The sequence below is a fragment of the Ylistrum balloti genome, unplaced genomic scaffold (genome assembly GCF_031769215.1).
Source record: "Ylistrum balloti isolate Yb309-2 unplaced genomic scaffold, AGI_CSIRO_Ybal_v1 Utg370486, whole genome shotgun sequence".
NCBI classification, from domain to species: Eukaryota; Metazoa; Mollusca; class Bivalvia; order Pectinida; family Pectinidae; genus Ylistrum; species Ylistrum balloti.
In genome coordinates, this window is record NW_026782317.1 from 66,318 (window position 1) to 88,008 (window position 21,691).

Below are 21,691 nucleotides of genomic sequence, written 5' to 3' on the forward strand. Positions count from 1 at the left end.
TGTTGAAAAAGTACATAGAGATTTATAAAGATCAAGTATCTCCAAGAAGTTTGGAATTTGATTTGAAGTCTCATTCTGTCAGCGAACTGGCACCATTACAAGGTAGGATATATCATTATTGAGCATATATGATGCTGAGAACTACACTGGAGAGAAAATCAATTCAAAAAAGAGGAGGCAGTATACTGTCTAACATCGACAAAGAAAATAAGGAAAACCTCTAAAGTTCAGTTTTAACAAGCGTTGAAATTCCAATGATATTTCACAATAAAACTTCATTTCAGACCTCTGTAACATAGTTTGGTGGTTACCAGAAAATGAAGTCTCAGCAAATCAACTGCCAAGGTAATTATTTTTTTTATATCAAATTATCTTCAAATCTTCCAAATTATTTCACACTAATTTTGATCAATAGGACTAACAAGAAATGGAAATGATTGAGCTCGAATACTTCTGCCTTTCAGATAATTCACATTTCATAAATTTGATAATTATCCTCATTGTACCCTTGTCAAGTAGTGGTTGGTGGGGGAGGGAGGGGGCAGAGGGAAGGAAATTATTTCCACCAAACAGAAATAGCATAAAATAGTTTAGAGATATACTCTGGCAAGTTTGGAGTAGAACCTTCAGATGTAACAGTCATTTATTTAAACTAAATACTTTATTTCAGCACCATGTATTTAGCAAGTCGCACTGCCCAGGTGCTTTGAGCCCACACCTAGACAAATATAGTTAAAACCAAGTCGGATAAATAAAATCTCCTAATTGAAAACTTGTGCAACAAAGAAACATTTCACTCGACACATTTTCAACAGATAACAAGATAAATAAAAATTGTTTATTGGCTGTGACCCAAAACTAGTAAACAGCAAGGAAATGAGGATACAAACAGGAAATATTTTCACTTTTCTCAGAGAAACATCTGGAAAAAGATATGGCAACTTGACAATTTAGATTTTGTACTAACTGTGAGAAAGCATGCAACTCAGGTACCAGCCTTGCAGTGACAGCATGACGCACATATGTCTATCACTGTTTGACAGCCATTACGTCAGAGTCTGTCTGATGGTACAGATCCCTGACAATGAGAAGAGACCAGAGAGAATCACAGTCCAGGCTAACAAGATGATGAGGTGTTAGATAATATAGAAGATGACAGACAACGGGCCAACTACAGCTGCCTGGAATCTGCACTATTTACTGTATGGCAGTTATGGTCAAGACTGGTCATCATCCTCTACTTCTATTTCAAAGAACTCACCAGGTTTACATTTACGTAATATTTACTTTCCATGCATATAATGTTAAGGTATATTTACAGTAAAAATCAGTTAAGTTATTGCACACCCTTAAACTGTCAAGAGAAAAAAATTGGATTTGTAAAACGATCTAAGTTCAATTCCATCTTCAACATTTTCCAAAATTACCATACTACTCCTTACTGCACTCCTCTTTATCCTCAAATCTCTTTCCAAGGATGACATTCATATCTAATATCTGATAAAAACTGACTCTATGACTACTACACCTTAGCATTTTCTGTTTTCAATGAAGATTTAACCTGATTATCGAAGCATTTTCATTATTATCAAGAATGAAAAAATGTAAAGCAAAAAACACTTGTTGAATATATGAATACATTGATATGGCACTGAAGATTTGTTTCTTGTATAAGCAGTCAGCATGAGTTAGCTGGGCTCATGTTAGTTATAACCAGCATGAGTTAGCTGGGCTCATGTTAGTTATAACCCAAACCCAATCCCACATCAGGATATATAGCAGTCATGATATCTGGAGTGACATTTACCCATTGACCATGACCTTACAAATATTTACTATTGAAGCGTTCATGAAATATCTTTACACATGCTTTTCATTTCCAAATTGATAAATGATGACCTTTGACCCTTTAACATTGACCAAATAGCACCAAATCCAATCAATTTTACAAATTGATATTCCAAAGCTGTATGTGTGAATATGAACAAGTATGTTATAGACTTCATTAGATGTCTTGAACACATGCTTTTTATTTTCAAACTGTTTAGGTTTGACCTTTGATCCATTATGCTCAACGAGTAATGACCTCTAAATTGTGACTATTTAGAATTTTATATTCCAAGACTATAGTGTGAATGCTGATCCTTAAATCTAAGCCAAGACTATAGTGTGAATGCTGATCCTTAAATCTTAGCCAATGACCTTTAAAACCTATTCAAGTGTAGAACTTGATGTTCCAATACTGTGTAAGAAATTTAAATAGATTTCATGAAATATCTTGTGCATTAATGCTTGGTACGTGTGGATGCACATATACAGATAGTGTGATGTATGAACAAAATAATAACGATCAATATATAAACTTGAAATTCTGAAGTAAGGGGAATAGTTATCAGATAAAATTACACAAAGGGAAATAATTCCTACAAAAAGTAAATGTATAACTGGTAGTATATATATATATATATATATATATATATATATATATATATATATATTTTGTATTTTCAACCATTGTGAAACAAGCTTAAAGCTTATATTAATCACTCTCTTGTTGGCCCCGATCGAAACACACAGTTGTATGCAACTTTAACTCAAATCATCTTAGATTTAGTTTCGAATGTGTTGCAAATACTCACAATTTCCTAGTTATCCAGTAAATGTTTCAGATATTCAAATGATTGTTTTGGATTCTGTTACACAGTCTTAGCATTGTTTAAAGATATCCTTACTAAAAGACAGAGGACGTAAAACAGCATTCCTTCAACAACAACTAAACCATGTAATCTGGTCTTTGAGATTCATGGTCACACCCCTCTCAGTACATCTTATGACATCAAACATGAAAACAATCTTTTTCTTTTACATTAAAAGTATGATACTTCTTCACTTCAGTCTCACACCTTGGTTTCAGTTTTGTATGTTGCATGTTTTCCTGTTTATTTCATTACCACAGAGATTGATCCCTATAACTGTGAGAACATTAAATATTGACAATCCAAGACCAATTACTTCAGAACTTTCATCAATATAAAATAAAATGAGGAATAATACTACAAAGGTGTCTAAGATAGAAGGATTCTGATCTTTCTTCCTTGAGATTCCACAGAATTCTCAATATGCCCCTTAAACTATTTACATTGAAAGTTTTAACTCCTGAATTGATGATCTTCAACAAGGGTCATTTTCAAATACACCATATGTAGAAATGATGATAACAAATTACATGTGTGCCAAAATCTGCCTTTATCAGGTTTTCTGTAGTCAACAGTGTCTACATTATGTGTCTTTCCATTTCCAAACTCCTCATTAGCCCAGGTTCAGAGTCCCCATCTAACTTGTGAAAAGTAACATATATAAGATTTTACTTGTCCTTGACTCCTCAGTGAACCTATAACTCTACATTATAGTGGAATGTGAGCCAGTCACAATGATCTGCATCAGTAATGAATATATCTATGTAGGCACAGGGTTTTGACACTAGACTTACTCAAGTCCACATAATTAACAACAATTAATTACTACAGAATAACATTTTTCTTTCTAATGGAAGATTCAGCTTAAAAAACATAGAAGGAACTTTAGCCAATCACCTTAGTCAATTACAACGCTGAGTGGTTTTGATAGTACATACCGATACAGTCACTTTCTATATCAGCAAAGAGGAAATTTCTCTTTAGCTGAATTGATAGAACAAAGGACCAGTAATTAAGTCCAGATCACAGGTTCTATCCCCAGAAGAGGTAAAATACATCTTTCCTGTAGCACAACTTCTTTTCATTAACAAAGACTGGCATCATTTTACTGACTAGAGTTTTGACATGTATTTTCTCTCTTTAACCTAAAAACCTTAAATACCTGGTATTTGAAGATTTCATAAGATACTTATTTTTAAACAGCTAGAACCAAAATCTATAAAAGATATTACAATTACGATGTACAAGACAAATCATAGTACTTCAAAGGACAAATCTACCAGTACAGGTAAAAATCATGATTTTTAAGTGTCATTTATCTAATAGTATGTGAAAGACTCTGTGACAAAACAATGATACAAAAATTTGTCCTTGCCTGTCACATTTGCTTATAATTTTAAATGTAATTTATCAAAAAATCACTACAATATCACTTTAATATGTCAAATGAAAGTGACAAGATTTTAAATGAAACATACTTATTTCTTAACAGTGACAAAAGTATAGACGACACTGAATTTAGAATAACAGAAAGCTATGTATATTGTGTCACTTTTGGCGTATTTTCTGATCTTGCCATGCATTGTCTGTTTAACATCTTGACTTGATTTTTAAAACCTGAAGAATTTTCAAACCCCTTAAAATGTAAGCACCTCTATCATTTTATTAAAACAAAAAATTAACATTCAAAATCATACAAGTTAATTGTTACGGACTGATACCTACTCTTCGGTGTCATCTATTTCATCGACATTTAGGTCGACAGATGTGGCCTGGTTGTACAAGTGTTGTAACCATTGTTGGTCACTCATAATCCCACGCTGATTTGACTCCATAACGAAATATCCAAAAATATTCAAAAGTTGTCTATAATTTCTTGCACATCAACCTTGTTTGGAATCTAAATTTTCCAAAAGGGACACTGGAAAACGATGAAAATTCCACAGTGATGTTTTCTGTACTTCATCCCAACACAAAATTTACATCCAGATGTTGAATCGAAATTATCTTCACATACAGAATTATAGAATATATGGCAGTTCATTCCTGAAAGTCACATTTCCGATCACAATATGGGGCAATTCCTCATCACAATTTTTTTATCATATCTTCATTTTAAACCTCTAACTCTAGATTAAATTTTTTATGCTTATATCAAACATGGTACTTTAACATTTCCAATTAGTTATTTTAACAATACATCAACAGGACTATTATATAATAACATTCTACAAAAAAAAATGAAATGCATGAAAATCAGTAAATCATATGTCCTAAAAATTACTTATCCAATAAAATCTTCTTCAAGATAAAAGAATAAAAAAAAAGCTTTCAAAACCAATCTATCATTTACAGTATGAAACATTTACAAGCTTACAAGTAGAAGTTACACTGTGGTAATAACCTAATGGTGTACTTCACTAATCATTGTACCATATTTCACATTAGGCATGTGCATAGCTTCGCTAACCCCCCCAACTAACAGCATGCCACAAATTTCTCTAACTTTCCATACATTCTATAAGGTATGAAATCTCGCCCCTATAGTCTATTATTCCTTCCTCTTCAGCTTCAGGTGGTACCCACAACATTGTTCCTCCACATGAAGATGATTTCCTTCCCGTTTTGATTCCATGTAGAAAGACTGGAGACGTTTATTACAAGGTACAGTTGTAGATTTTTTTTCTTCACAGAAACTGTTATGTTGGTCTGTATTTAGAAAGCATCAGAGTTATTTTTCTCCTCAGTTACATCAAGACTACAAGCAGCAACAATGTCAAGCATTTCTTCATCTGTCTGACCTAACTTCCTGTATCACCAAATATATTGGAAAAATCACACATATCTGATGATTATTAATTGAAAACTCCAATTCAAGAACAATATCTGATAACAGAGATTTCCTGCAGATGTTTCAACTTCGATTTATACTAAGATGAGCACTTAACACATATTTACGATTGGATTTCCAGCTTGATAACCATGTTGAAACTTCACTGACAATTTCTATAGAATACATTAAACACACACAAACCACAGAATTAATTTATCTACTAAAGGTATATGCAAAGTGGTTTTTTCTTTGGTTTTAGTGGGCAAAATTGCTGGGGAAGAAAATAGGAAGACAGTTTCTGCGTCAGAGTGATCAATATCTCGTTGATCATTTTATCATTGTGATCATCATATCTATTACTGACCTAAATGTTTCAACTACAACTATAATTATGCTAATTGTGTATACAAACATTTGACAGATCTGAGTCTCTGTTATTAAAGCTAGTAGTTTTATTTTGTCAGTTTTCAGCTATACATTATTGTATTATAAAATAGACAAACCACAATACTAAGATGTGAGACAGGACTTAAAAAATGACGTAATAGGTTTAAAATGTGAAAAAAGTATCCACAAGCAATTTTTGCCATAATGTTTGAAACATGAGGCCTATTGGACCTGTATGGCCCACTTAGATATATCAGCTTTCACTTAAATCATTGCTATTCACAATAATATTGTTATTTCTTTAAAAGGTGAGGAATTTTAGAGATTCATACTAAAATTCATAAAAATGAAAACTTTTAATCATATATGGATGGGTCAATAATTGTGTACTGGTCTAAATAGGTACTAATCAGTTTAAACAATGACATATTTTTGTTATGGTCATCAGTAATGGACAAGCCTCTCTGTACAATAGTAGTCTTTCTATTGGATTCTATATACTAAGTAAACCAGGATTTTGATGTAAACTATACAATTTATATCAGATCCTTCTTAATTTCAGTTTTTAAGAAGAAAGACATTCCCAGCATGTTATTGGCCCTTTGTTTACAGGAATAGGTCCACACTTATAATATATCATTACATTATATCTTGCCTGCCCTACAGATGATGATCGATTTCAATAAAAAAATCTGAAATATCCTTTGAGCAAGGAAAATAAAAATCTTTGAAAATGAGAAATTGTATGCAGTTCAGCACAGGGAAAGGGCATAAAAGGCAAAATCACAACTTAATTCACAACAGACAAAAATATGTTTTGTAAATATTCATATAGAATGTTATTTATTCCAGCAATGTACATGCGTGTAAGATAAATAGATCATAGAACCAAGAACACTAAGCTTCAATGTATATTTGTTACTGCTATCAGAGAAGTAGGAGTGTGTGCTATCATCATATAGTTTTTCATTCTTCCAAGCAGAGGAGCAGGTCTCCCTTATCATTAATACAACCAGTAATTGTACTGGGTTTTTCTGAGGAGGTGGGGGAAGAGAGAGAGAGGGCTTTACAAAACAAAACAGACTCCCTTGTCTACTACTGGGCCTGCCACACACACTCACCAGTAATGTCAGTTACTACTGGGCCAGCCCTACACACACACAAATAATGTCAGTTACTACCGGGTCAGCCACACACACACACACCAGTATTGTCAGTTACTACTGGGCCTGTCACACACACTCACCAGTAATGTCACTTACTACCGGGCCTGTCACACACACTCACCAGTAATGTCAGTTACTACTGGGCCTGTCACACACTCACCAGTAATGTCAGTTACTACTGGGCCTGTCACACACACACACACACACACTCACCAGTATTGTCAGTTACTACTGGGCCTGTCACACACACTCACCAGTAATGTCAGTTACTACTGGGCCTGCCACACACACACCAATAATGTCGGTTACTACCGGGTCAGCCACACACACACACACACACACACACACATACACACCAGTAATGTCACTTACTACCGGGCCTGCCACACACACTCACCAGTAATGTCAGTTACTACCGGGTCAGCCACACACACACACACACACACACACACACACACACACACACACACTCACCAGTATTGTCAGTTACTACTGGGCCAGCCCTACACACACACCAATAATGTCAGTTACTACCGGGTCAGCCACACACACACACACACCAGTATTGTCAGTTACTACTGGGCCTGCCACACACACACACCAGTAATGTCAGTTACTACTGGGCCAGCCACACACACACACCAGTAATGTCACCTACTACTGGGCCAGCCCTACACACACACCAATAATGTCAGTTACTACCGGGTCAGCCTCACACACACACACACACACACACACACACACACACATACACACACACACACACACCAGTAATGTCAGTTACTACTGGGCCAGCCCTACACACACACGAATAATGTCAGTTACTACCGGGTCAGCCACACACACACACACACACACCAGTATTGTCAGTTACTACTGGGCCAGCCCTTCACACACACCAATAATGTCAGTTACTACCGGGTCAGCCTCACACACACACACACACACACACACACACACACACACACACACACACACCAGTAATGTCAGTTACTACTGGGCCTGCCACACACACACAAGTATTGTCAGTTACTACTGGGCCTGCCACACACACACCAGTAATGTCAGTTACTACTGGGCCTGCCACACACACACCAGTAATGTCAGTTACTACTGGGCCTGCCACACACACACACCAATAATGTCAGTTACTACCGGGTCAGCCACACACACACACACACCAGTATTGTCAGTTACTACTGGGCCTGCCACACACACACACCAGTAATGTCAGTTACTACTGGGCCAGCCACACACACACACCAGTAATGTCACCTACTACTGGGCCAGCCCTACACACACACCAATAATGTCAGTTCCTTAACTGGACCTGCCCCACACATATCAGCAGTGTCAGTTACTACTGGGCCGGCCACACACACAAACCAGTAATGTCAGTTACTACTGGGCCTGCCACACACACACACCAATAATGTCAGTTACTACGGGGTCAGCAACACACCAACCAGTTATGTCATTTACTACTGGGCCAGTCACACACACACAAAATTAATGTCAGTTACTACTGGGCCCGCCACACACATATCAGTAGTGTCAATTACTACTGGGCCTGCCACACACATACCAGTATTGTCAGTTACTAGTGGGCCCACCACACACATATCAGTAGTGTCAGTTACTACTGAGCCTACCACACACACACCAGTATTGTCAGTTTCTACATGGCCTGCCACACACACACCAGTATTGTCAGTTACTACTGGGCCTGCCACACACACACAAGTAATGTCAGTTAATACTGGGCCTGCCACACACACACCAGTAATGTCAGTTATTACTGGGCCTGCCACACACACACACACACCAGTATTGTCAGTTTCTACTGAGCCTGCCACATGCACCAGTAATGTCAGTTTCTAGAGCCTGCCATACACACACCATAAATATCAGTGACTGCTAGGCCTGAGAGACATATTCCAGTTATGTCAGTTACTACTGGGCCTACCACACACACACCAGTATTGTCAGTTTCTACATGGCCTGCCACACACACACCAGTATTGTCAGTTACTACTGGGCCTGCCACACACACACAAGTAATGTCAGTTACTACTGGGCCTGCCACACACACACAAGTAATGTCAGTTTCTACTGAGCCTGCCACATGCACCAGTAATGTCAGTTTCTAGAGCCTGCCATACACACACACACACAAACCAGTATTGTCAGTTTCTACTGAGCCTGCCACATGCACCAGTAATGTCAGTTTCTAGAGCCTGCCATACACACACCATAAATATCAGTGACTGCTAGGCCTGAGAGACATATTCCAGTTATGTCAGTTACTACTGGGCCTACCACACACACACCAGTATTGTCAGTTTCTACATGGCCTGCCACACACACACCAGTATTGTCAGTTACTACTGGGCCTGCCACACACACACAAGTAATGTCAGTTACTACTGGGCCTGCCACACACACACCAGTAATGTCAGTTACTACTGGGCCTGCCACACACACACACACACAAACCAGTATTGTCAGTTTCTACTGAGCCTGCCACATGCACCAGTAATGTCAGTTTCTAGAGCCTGCCATACACACACCATAAATATCAGTGACTGCTAGGCCTGAGAGACATATTCCAATTATGTCAGTTACTACTGGGCCTACCACACACACACCAGTATTGTCAGTTACTAGTGGGCCCGCCACACACATATCAGTAGTGTCAGTTACTACTGAGCCTACCACACACACACCAGTATTGTCAGTTTCTACTGGGCCTGCCACACACACACACCAGTATTATCAGTTTCTACATGGCCTACCACACACACACAAGTAATGTCAGTTACTACTGGGCCTGCCACACACACACCAGTAATGTCAGTTACTACTGGGCCTACCACACACACACACACACACACACACCAGTATTGTCAGTTTCTACTGGGCCTGCCACATGCACCAGTAATGTCAGTTTCTAGAGCCTGCCATACACACACCATAAATATCAGTGACTGCTAGGCCTGAGAGACATATTCCAGTTATGTCAGTTGCTAATGGTCTGCCATACACACAGGTAATGTTGGTTACTTCTGGGCCTACCACACACACACCAGTATTGTCAGTTTCTACTGGGCCTGCCACACACACACCAGTATTGTCAGTTTCTACTGGGCCTGCCACATACACCTGTCATTTACAACTGGCCCCACCACTACTACAATTGTTACTATAGTAATGAGAAATCATTTGTTACTAAAGTGGTGAGAAATCATTTGTTACTAAGAGTGATGAGAAATCATTTGTTGCTATAGTGATGAGACATCATCTGTTACTACTGTGATGAGAAATCACTTGTTACTAAAGTGATGAGAAATCATTTGTTACTATAGTGGTGAGAAATCATTTGTTACTATAGTGATGAGAAATCCTTTGTTACTATAGTGATGAGAAAACATTTGTTACTATAGTGACGAGAAATCACTTGTTACTAAAGTGATGAGAAAACATTTGTTACTATAGTGACGAGAAATCACTTGTTACTATAGTGATGAGAAATCATTTGTTATTATAGTGATGAGAAATCACTTGTTACTATAGTGATGAGAAATCATTTGTTAATATATTGATGAGAAATCACTTGTTACTATAGTGATGAGAAATCACTTGTTACTACAGTGATGAGAAATCACTTGTTACTATAGTGATGAGAAACCCTTTTGTAGCTTTAGGGATGACTGAGGTTTTCAACATGTTTTCACACCCAAGAAATAGAAATATTGTAGAATGGATGCATGTCATGTCAGATAAAATCTGTTACAGCAGTAAAATTCCAGAAACAACTCAAAATTCTATTAAACCTGATCTCAATACATAAAATGAAAACAATTTGATATCACAACTAATTTCTGCTTGGTAGAGTCTTTGATGTAGACCATAACAAAATCACACCAATAGCTTTGAACGTCTCACTGAACAAATTAATGAAAGTTTACTCTAGGCAATAAGTAATAATGGCAATATTATTCAATTTTGACAGAACCAATATTCGATTTGCCTTCACTATAAAGATGTAAAAATACACTTTAAACAATATAGTGCCCCCTCAGAGTCCTCTGTTCCCCTCCCATTCTCCTCTTGAAATAACATGATACTGAGAAAAGTCAATATGGCCCCAGCGGAATTGTTCTTCTTTGTCGACGGATGTCAGCGACCAAATACCAGCATACCTAACACCCATTCTACTCTCCATTATATTCCCTATGCTGGAACTATCGACAATGTTCTACAATCATCTGATGGGTCAGATACAAACATCACTCATTGGAAACTACAGATAATATCCTTGCAAGTGATCACTCCTATAGCCATTAGGACGACACAAGAGGGTTCATTGGTCAGTAGTGATCGGGAGATTCCTCCAATTTCTGACCTGATTTCCTTATAATAAAACTGTTACCATGATAACTGAAAATTACATTTTAAATTCTTCTTTGATTTCTGTTTATCTTTAATAACACAAGAACAAAATGCATTTGTCAATTATCAAGTCAGGAAATATTTTTTTCTTTCATACATAAGTGTAAAAATATAATCAGTTCTTTACTTCAACCTTCATTTGTGATTGAATCTAAAATAATTATACATTTGTAAATGTATCTGACTAGTGGTAATTTATTTCAATTGTGCCAAATAAATTTGGCTATTATTTTGAGGCTAATTTCTGATAAACTAAAAAAAAATCTTGGTGCAGAATCATTAATTTTTGTGGTGATTATATTTTCGTTAGTTTTGTGAATACTCTTGATTCAAAAAGTCATGTATCCACAGACTTAAAATCAGTACAAGTAGATTAAGTAAGCTATATCTATCCATAAAATTAAGTGTCCACAAATAGTTGAATTTTTTTTAGTGCCACATGTGACTTTCCATAGTGTACAGATGCTCATAATATATATATCATATATACATTATATACATTTATAAAGATATATAGATATATCTATATCAACATCAAATCTTTTTTGTCTCTGCAATAAATCATCTAAAATCTCATAACGTCAGAAAGGAAATTTCATTTTCATTAGTTCTGTATTATTCTCATTTTTCTATCATTTGGTAAACAAAACATATATACTCTGGTAAATCTGAAGTGTTGTGTTTGTTACATGGACAACCTAGCCAGTACAGACCCGTACCTGTCATGTATATACCAATATACAGGTAATCGTGTTGCCCAAGGTACACAACTCGCTGCTCTCTGAAATGTGAAACTATTCAAAAAGACTAATTAACGAAGTGTTGAGCTTTATTTTGAAAACTATCCAAGTGAAAAAGTCTTTTACAATACCAATCAATTTCAATATTCCTGTGATCACTATTTAGTCATAACTTCACAAGTTCTCTGTTTAATTTTCAATCTGTAATATAAGTCAACCATTTTTGCTTAACAGCACAAAATGTGCGATCTTATCACTCAATTGTGTGCATGATACTGTATATATCACTCAATTGTGTGCATGATACTGTATATATCACACAATTGTGTGCATGATACTGTATATTGCATGTGTATTGAAGATGTGTGCACAACGATTTGGTATATTGTGCATTATCACAGCTGTTCACATATCATTCAGGCACAAGAATTATGAATATATAAGAAGACTTAGAAAGACAGCAATTCAGATGGAAGTTGATGGGTGGAGATAGACAATAATGAGTTAAGAGAGGAGGAGCTGGGACATAGGGGTATGAGTCTGATCAATGCAAGGGCAGGATCATACCAAAAATAGTTGGCCTCAGTTGTATACATATGAAAATAGCAGACAGATGGATTTTTACTAATTCTTTTCCTTCTTCACAGAACTGACAAGATTACCCACAAATCAATTTTAAGTCATATGTAGCCAAAAGATTGCATCAATATTACATTCTTTGATGAAAAGGAATAAGTTTTCTGAAGTTTACAAATTTTATTATTGAACCATGCAAGATATCATATCTTTTTACAAATTCTTGGAGGGGAGAAGGGATGTGAGGTGAGGAGAAGGGGTTATTCTGCCTTTTACAGAAAAATCTATCAGTTCAGTACAACTGTCTAAAACTGTCAATCCAAAGCAAAAGTAATTGATTAGGATCCTGAAACGGACTACTAATCTCAGACCAGCAAATTTGAAAGTCAGTGAAATAGTATGGTCAATAATGATTAATCAAGGGCTTAGATATGAAAATAATTATTAATCATGGCTTCTAAATTCCAATAAAAATTAATCTTCCTTTTTCCTCAATGAACAATACATGTTAATCTTGTCTTTTTCCATGAGTAAATATTTCCTGTATTAAACACGATTTCACCGTCAATCAATAATCAAACTCTATCTTCCCATAGGAAAGAAATGTGTTTTATGTTCAAGAGATAGCGTACAAATAAAATTTATACAATATTGACATTTGCAGAAACACTGTCAATTTTTTTCACTTATGCAACTGTTATTGGGCAATGTTAGTATGGTTGCTATGGTGACAAGCTAATGCAGTTTTACGAAGATAAGGCAGTTTGTTTCCCTGGTTTTACAGAAAAACTTTCACAGTGCTAGCTTTTAATGGATATGATGTTTGAGGGAGGTGTTCCGATAAGGAGAAAGCCCTATTGATATTTACTATTTGGAGAATCCTCTTTTATCGTACATTGGTGGTGGATCTGGCTGGCACGCAGAATCTGTGTAGAATGAACCTTCAAATTCGCGACTGCTGTACTTTAATTACTAACAACAAAAATGATGGCGCATGAACCAAGAGACCCTGATGGTCTGTGTGTAGACACTTTTCTCATGATATGGAATATAAAGTTTATTTATTTTACAGCTTATATGCCATGTTGTATCAACTCCTATTTATCATTCTTGTTGGCAAAGATGGAAAGTTATTCTGGGGTGACACAATATTATATGAAAAAAAAATACGGTAATAAGCCCAATAGGAATTTAAGTGTTGTCTCCAAAGACTCATTCTATAACCTTCTTTAATCATCATCTTCATTTGAAACGAGTAGATAATTGCTTGATATATGTCAATCTTATTTTAAAATCATTTGCAAATCAGACATTATACACAAAAGAGATGTTTGTAAATATACATGATATATTTCATTTCATAAATGCTTTCCCAATGCTACATCAGACATAACTTTTGTTGAACAATGTTATAAAATCACTCTGGACAATTTATTTCATCAGTTGCTTTCTTCTTCACCAGGAAAATCCATTTAACCACCAAATTCTGGAAACAGCAAAATGAACTGTGTAATCACTTAATAGCCATTTGCAAGGTTGTACAAATCTGTATCAATCTTAGAACTATCTTAATTTCAATCTCATTATCATGATTTGCCACTCCCAATATATATCTGTCTAGGATTTTGTAGCATTGTGAGAATCTCTGAAACTATCATATCTCTAGAGAATTAAAGCAAGACGCAATTGATGGGAACAGTTTGTAACGTTTTCCACAACACCAGTAACCTGTACTCTGTATGTTAGTCCTAAGTACACAGAATCTCCTAATGTTTTTTTGATGTCAGCGTACAGACAAACCTAAGTGTTTTTTTTATTGCAGTCTGTCTATCAATAAAGACCATGAAAGTTGACAAATTATCTTTACTCTAACTGTCAATCATGAATGTTGACCAGGTGATCACTGGACAATTGGGATCTAAACACAAGGAATCACTGAATCACTGGGCTGTGTAGACAGGTGATTACTGAACCACTGGGCTGTGTAGACAGGTGATTACTGAACCACTGGGCTGTGTAGACAGGTGATTACTGAACCACTGGGCTGTGTAGACAGGCGATAACTGAATCACTTGGCTCTGTAGAGAGGTGATCACTGGATCACTTGGCTCTGTAGAGAGGTGATCACTGAACCACTGGCCTCTGTAGACAGGTGATTACTGAACCACTGGGCTGTGTAGACAGGCGATTACTGAATCACTTGGCTCTGTAGAGAGGTGATCACTGGATCACTTGGCTCTGTAGAGAGGTGATCACTGAACCACTGGCCTCTGTAGACAGGTGATCACTGGATCACTTGGCTCTGTAGAGAGTTGATCACTGAACCACTGGCCTCTGTAGACAGGTGATCACTGAATCACTGGCCTCTGTAGAGAGGTGATCACTGAATCACTGGCCTCTGTAGGCAGGTGATCACTGAATCACTGGCCTCTGTAGACAGGTGATCACTGAACCACTTGCCTCTGTAGACAGGTGATCACTGAACCACTGGCCTCTGTAGACAGGTGATCACTGGATCACTTGGCTCTGTAGAGAGGTGATCACTGAACCAATGGCCTCTGTAGACAGGTGATCACTGAACCACTGGCCTCTGTAGACAGGTGATCACTACACCACTGGTATCAGTAAACGTGTAATTACTTAACCACTTGACTCTGCAGACAGATGGTTGAGTGAAGGAGTTATTAAGGTATACCACTTAAATCTCCTTAACAACCCTTTACATTTAGTTATACAGATAGGTAGCATACAGACTTAAGATATCTCTTCATAGTTAGGTAGCCTATAGCCTTAAGTCATCAAATTACAGTTCATTAGTACAAACAGCCTAAAGTTTAATGTTACAGAAAGGTAGCATACAGCCTTAAGCCATCATTTTACAGTGCTGTATTTAGCATCATATTTCCATTTTACAGGAAGATAGCATAAAGCTTTATAAACAAATTTCTTTCATATAACAAATCCTTATATTTCTTGAGGACCGTATTTGCCGGACTTTACATATATTTTGAGGAAAAAAGTTAACATGACTGCATAGTCACCAACATGACACCCAAATCTCTGACCTACATCTACCTAAGACAAGTTGAAAACAGATCAGAATCAGATGGGAAGATGATTGATGTATGTGTATTTGTTCAGAGATGGTGTTCTGGGATTGAGTCCTGAGGATCATGACATACAGCACCAGCAATGCCAATGACCTTCAATATTGTGACTTTAATTAAAACTATACATCAGTAGAGAGACATGACATCCTGTAGTCTGTGGAATGTGTGGAATGTAAGATTGTCACACAAACAGACCTAAGGTACCAAGTCAGCACTCAGCAATTAGTGATGACAATGATTATTGAATACCAATATCCTACAGTTCAGCAAACATGCAACAAATGATCATGCCTACAAACATAGTTAAAATCGTCTAGTACATATAGTCAGTGGCAAATTCACAGTATACGTCTAAAATTATCAAAGCTTGAAAATTATATGTAGCCGCAAGGTGGAGAAATGTATGGTTCTCTGAGGTTTGCTGACATCAAAGTTATCAATAATTGGTTGTATCCATATTTATACACGGCACAAATGTCTAAAAGACCAAGTTACCCACCAATTACAATCTGACAATAATGATTCAAAATTGTATTTGGAAAACATCCAACAAGACATCATCAACCCAACTCACTTCATAAACACCTTTCCTAACAGTGATACAATAAGTTTGTCTGAAGACATTTTTATTATTTGTTGGGTTGGTTGCCTTGTCAACAGCCAGGGCCATTTTGAGGTGGAATCTCCTTTTTATTGCGGGTAGCTACATCATCGAACAACATAAGGGAGGCCTGCTGCGTGCAATCACCTCTAGACACAACCACATCAGCACAGACCAGTCTATTTCTCAGCTTCCAAAGAAACACAACCTGCAACAGGTAGTGAGTGTCGAACTACACACCTTAGATATCAGCAGAGGTTACATAGGCCAACTCTCTACCCAACAGAGCTATCACTGCCCTGTCTGCAGACACATAGCTGTGGGTGAATGACTTCTCTATTTCCTGTGCCTCTGGACTGACCATCAAATAAAACACCATATGTTAGCTATTGTGATGATGGCACATTCAACTAGCAACAATACATTTAGGTCTTTGATAGTGGAGTTCTTTGATGGTCAACATTGATCTATATGGTCACGGTGTTGCCCAAAGGCCATCATTGGCAAGGATATTTTGATATTCTGTGGGATATTCTGGATATCCTCACTTTTGTGGATGAAAGGGTCAGGTGTAGGACAATCCTTCCAAATGATCAAGGACACAATATGGATAAATGGTAATATTTCAAAACAGATGTGATCAATGGTCGTGACTTGGCCGTGATTCTTTGACTTATGTGTAAGCTTCCATCAGATGACGTGGAGACTGTTATATTAGATTTCCATACACAAAGGTCAGCCTTATGGTATTACAAGATGATTCATAATCTTACACCATCTCAAGATTAATCTCAATACATAGCACATTGTTAGGCCAAATTCATCGTTATCGTTGCTACATGAGCCATTCATCTCTTAAAAAATAGAGACAGCAAATCAGTAAACTGTGCCAAGTGTGCCTTATGAGACATTATTTGGATGACTGACTGGTGTGCATTACACAGATGCCCTTTTTATATATCAATAATTATCTATCCATACATTAGTTAGTCATTCAAGGGAGGTAAATCATACAAGTTTTGACAATAAGAACACTTCATATCTTACAGCAGACTTCCATCAGTATTTCAATAAATGCAGAAGAAATTATCTTCACTTCTTTAAAATTGTAAACAGTGATTATCATTCTGTAATCATTGCTAGAAGTATTTTATAAAAAAAAAAGATTTACTAAGAATAAAAATATGCCATCAGCTGATAAAAATGCTGTTGCTAATAATTTCCTGCATTAACTTGAAATGTGGAACTCTTTAAGCAAGGAGATACAATATTACATTAAAAGTAGTACACATCCATAAATATCTTGCTTAATTTAACAAGGTTTTTCACAGCACATACATTATCTTTTAAACATAATGAGTACATATTTTTTATATCTTTAAAATCTTTAAAAATTCAGAAAGTGTATTTTTCTTTTCAGTTCTCATCAGTTAAATGTAAAGACACAAGAGATTGGACAGCTACCAAGTGGGATAATGTTAACTCTTACAGTACAGAAAAGCTGATAACCTTAATCCTAATAATTTTCTGGATCTTCACTTCCTAAATTCAATTGTTTTGTTAATGTCATCTTTTTTAGTTAAAGAATTGAGTTTGAGTTTAAAAACACTACAAGGAACTTGGTGTCTGATGGTAATTAGATGATGATAATTATCAAGTGTACAAAATAGCAGTATCGTGTCATAGCCTGACCTTATAACCTTCCTATGATAGACTTTCTAATATTTAATTTGGTCCCAACAGGCAAGACCTCGAAAACAACAATTAATTAACACAAAATGGCAAAGTCCTTTCTTGTCCCTTCAGGGAGGAGATGTACATGTACATCACTCCACAATCCTCAGGGGGCCACAATCAGCCAACAGTCTCTAGTTCCATAGTGAATCCAAACTTCTCAGAAAGTCTAAGCAACTATTATCATAACAGCTGGCCTTTGTAAGATTGAAACCAATTATCTAGCCATATGAAAACAATGCACTTAAATTAATTTTCAAACGAAATTGAAAATGTCACCTAAGGTGACCTTTCTAGAGAGGTGTTTATACAAATGAGGTTACTTTTTTACACAGGTACCTACCACACAGTGGTGTCGATACTCATTATAGAGAAGTGACCTGTTTTATAGAAAGTATCAGCTCTCTGTTCTCCACATGCCTTTATAAAATAAACATGACAATTACAAACAAATATCTGATACACTTGACTTTTATTGACATTTACTTAACCTCTAAAGCAAAAATTCATTGCAGACCTTAATCCACAGGTTTAGTTTTTTGGGTGACCATTATAACAGTCTGCTATTCAATTAAGACCTTTATAAACAGGTGACCTCTATAGACAGATGATATCTACAGACAAGTATTTGTAATACAAGTAACCGTTACAGGTCTCTGTAATACAAGTATGACCTCTATAGACAGGTGACCTCTATAGACAGATAATATCTACAGACAAGTATTGGTAATACAAGTAATCGTTACAGGTCTCTGTAATACAAGTATGACCTCTAAAGACAGGTGACCTCTATAGACAGATGATATCTAGAGACAAGTATTGGTAATACAGGTAACCATTACAGGTCTCTGTAATACAAGTATGACCTCTAAAGACAGGTGACCTGTATGGATATATCTGTGATACAGATCAAAGTTCACGCTAAAAAAGTGCTTGTTATCCAAACCAAGGTATATTTAACAAAATTATTTCATACAATACTCAAATTACAAACAGCATACAAAGAGAATTTGTTTAAAGAAAGCATGATTTAAACAGGAATTTGACATTACACAAGATGACAATGTTACATTAAGTGAGATGTACATGTGACAACTGAACATTTTTACCATTCAGTAATATCAAAGGAGTGTTACAAGTAAAACCATTTTTGACATAACCACAACAAGTTTGAAAATAATATATATTGCCTTTCAATTGTTTGAAACAAATAATAAATACCATTGCATTAATTTTGATTTTTAATATGTTTCCTCTGGAACAGAAAATGTTTTTAACAAGGAAAACTGAAAAGCATCTGCAACAGTGTTGATTTTAACCCTCTGATTTCAGCCTACATTACAAATACAATTTCTCACAGCATGTCTGGAAAATGTCATGCATAGTCTGTACATTGAAACAAACCAAATAAGTGTCAGGTCAAATGTGCGGTAATTAACCTCTGTCAAGTCAATTGAGAAAATAAACTGAGATGTTATACTGCTATGCCGCACTCTTTCTTCACATTACAAAATATTCCAGATCAAAAGAAAATTGATTGTGACAATTATTTCAACCTGAAATTAGTAAGTCATGTGGGAGCCATACACATGACCCTTATATTCTAGGAAATAATGACAAGTGGAATGAACGGTGAAATCTGAAATTTTCCCCTCAGTCTTTCAAAATTTACTGTGTTTAAAATATACTCTCTAACTCAAAGCAAGGGGTGGGCTTATTAATGGACAATGATATACCAAAAATAGGAATCTATACTGAAACTACAATACATGTGAGTGGGCTCATTAAAAAGGCATGTGCCTATTAATGGATAAATAAACATTTGAAAGCTACTTATCAGGTCAGGTCTTGATGTTACCTGATTTCTTGTTTTCTGTAGACTCTACAAACTGGCCTTTACAGGCAAATATCATCATAATCCTAAAGTTGTAATAGTCTTTGATATAGGGACTGTCCTTCATAGACAGGTGATGTCCTAATCCTAAGACAGATTGGTTTTAATGTAGGAGCTGTTTTTATAGAGGTAATATCAGAATCTTTAAGTCAGACAGGTTTCTCCAGATAATCCTAAAGTCAGACTAGAAGTTTTTACATAGGAGCTGTCCTTTATACACAAATAATGTCCTAATGCTAAAGTAAAGTAAGGTTTTAATACAGGAGCTGTTCTTTATAGAAAGGTAATGTAATTATTCTAAAGTCAGACAGGTTTTAATGCAGGAGCTGTTCTTTATAGAAAGGTAATGTAATTAAAGACAGGTTTTAATGTAGCTTCATGACCACCTACAATAATTAACACTTAATCTCAAGCTTGCGAAGTAAAATTGAACATTTCAGTGATGTAATGAAACACAGGTAATTTACTGATTTTAAGCCGCTACAGTAACAAAAACAACATTGGATGACATGAAGACCTGGCCTGAGATAAACAGCAGCTTCTCTGTTAAAGCCAGGACTTAAAGTTAGATGGTAAAAAAAAGGGCATGTGATGGAATTAAAATCCAGCCTTAAATAAATTCTTTCTATTGATTTTTAATAAGGGACACATTAAAGAGAGGACAACACACTGTAAACATTCCATTCCAGACCTGCAAAATTCTCATGAAAAATCTCAAATCAATACCAACATCTCATTAAAAACCAGTAACGATATTTTTTCCCAAAAAGAGTTTGCGGAACATTCCGTGAAAGCAATTACCCTTTTCAGCTTTGGGATTTCTATTTTGGATAGTGGCAAGGTTTGGTACTGTAAGACTTGGTGTTCCAAGTTTGGTCTATATTGTACTGGCAAAACACATTTTAACATACATGTTTCTCTGGGGAAGAAAATGTCGATACAGGACAAGAAAATCTGTAAGAGGTAATGAGTTGTAGAACATTACCTGTTTATAAAGGGCAGCTCCTACTTTGAAACGTGTCTGACTTTAGGATGCAGATAATATCTATCTATAAAGGAGAGTTCCAAAATAAAAACCCTTCTGACTTAAAGCACAGTTCCTTAAAACCTGTCTGACTTTAGGATTAGGATATTTCCAGTCTATAAAGGACAGTTTCTATTTCAAAACAAGAAGCATAATTGACCTTTAGGGTCAGCTGACTATAAAGACCTATATATGATAGGCTTAGGGGATGGCCTAACTGCTCACCTGTTCAACAGCTTACATAAAAAGTCAGTTATCATTAGGTGATTTTTATTTATTTTTTTTCAATCACACTTGATTGGAGGAAAACACACTGCACTAAACATACCATAACACTAAGACTATCTATTCCATAAATGGAGTTTTTCTTTTATCAACCTTTACAGCAGGCAGCCACTATATACTATAATCTGTAGAACATATTCTACAATCTTAAGATATATTGATAAAGACGTACATGTTTTCTGAGTTTCAAACC

General features: G+C 36.1%; 1 long non-coding RNA gene across 3 annotated transcripts in view; it reads left to right on the plus strand.

Moving 5' to 3' along the window:
- Nucleotides 1-259: 259 nt before the first annotated feature.
- LOC132555414 (uncharacterized) overlaps nucleotides 260-21,691 on the plus strand; it is an 83,585-nt gene continuing 62,153 nt past the window's right edge. For 2 of the 3 annotated variants that reach the window (XR_009554436.1, XR_009554437.1), the window contains exons 1-3: nucleotides 260-345; nucleotides 1,044-1,264; nucleotides 5,266-5,360. This is a non-coding gene — a long non-coding RNA (uncharacterized LOC132555414). Of the gene's footprint in view, nucleotides 346-1,043; nucleotides 1,265-5,265; nucleotides 5,361-17,981; nucleotides 19,528-21,691 lie in introns of those variants that run through there. The other variant, XR_009554435.1, reaches the window with a different exon arrangement.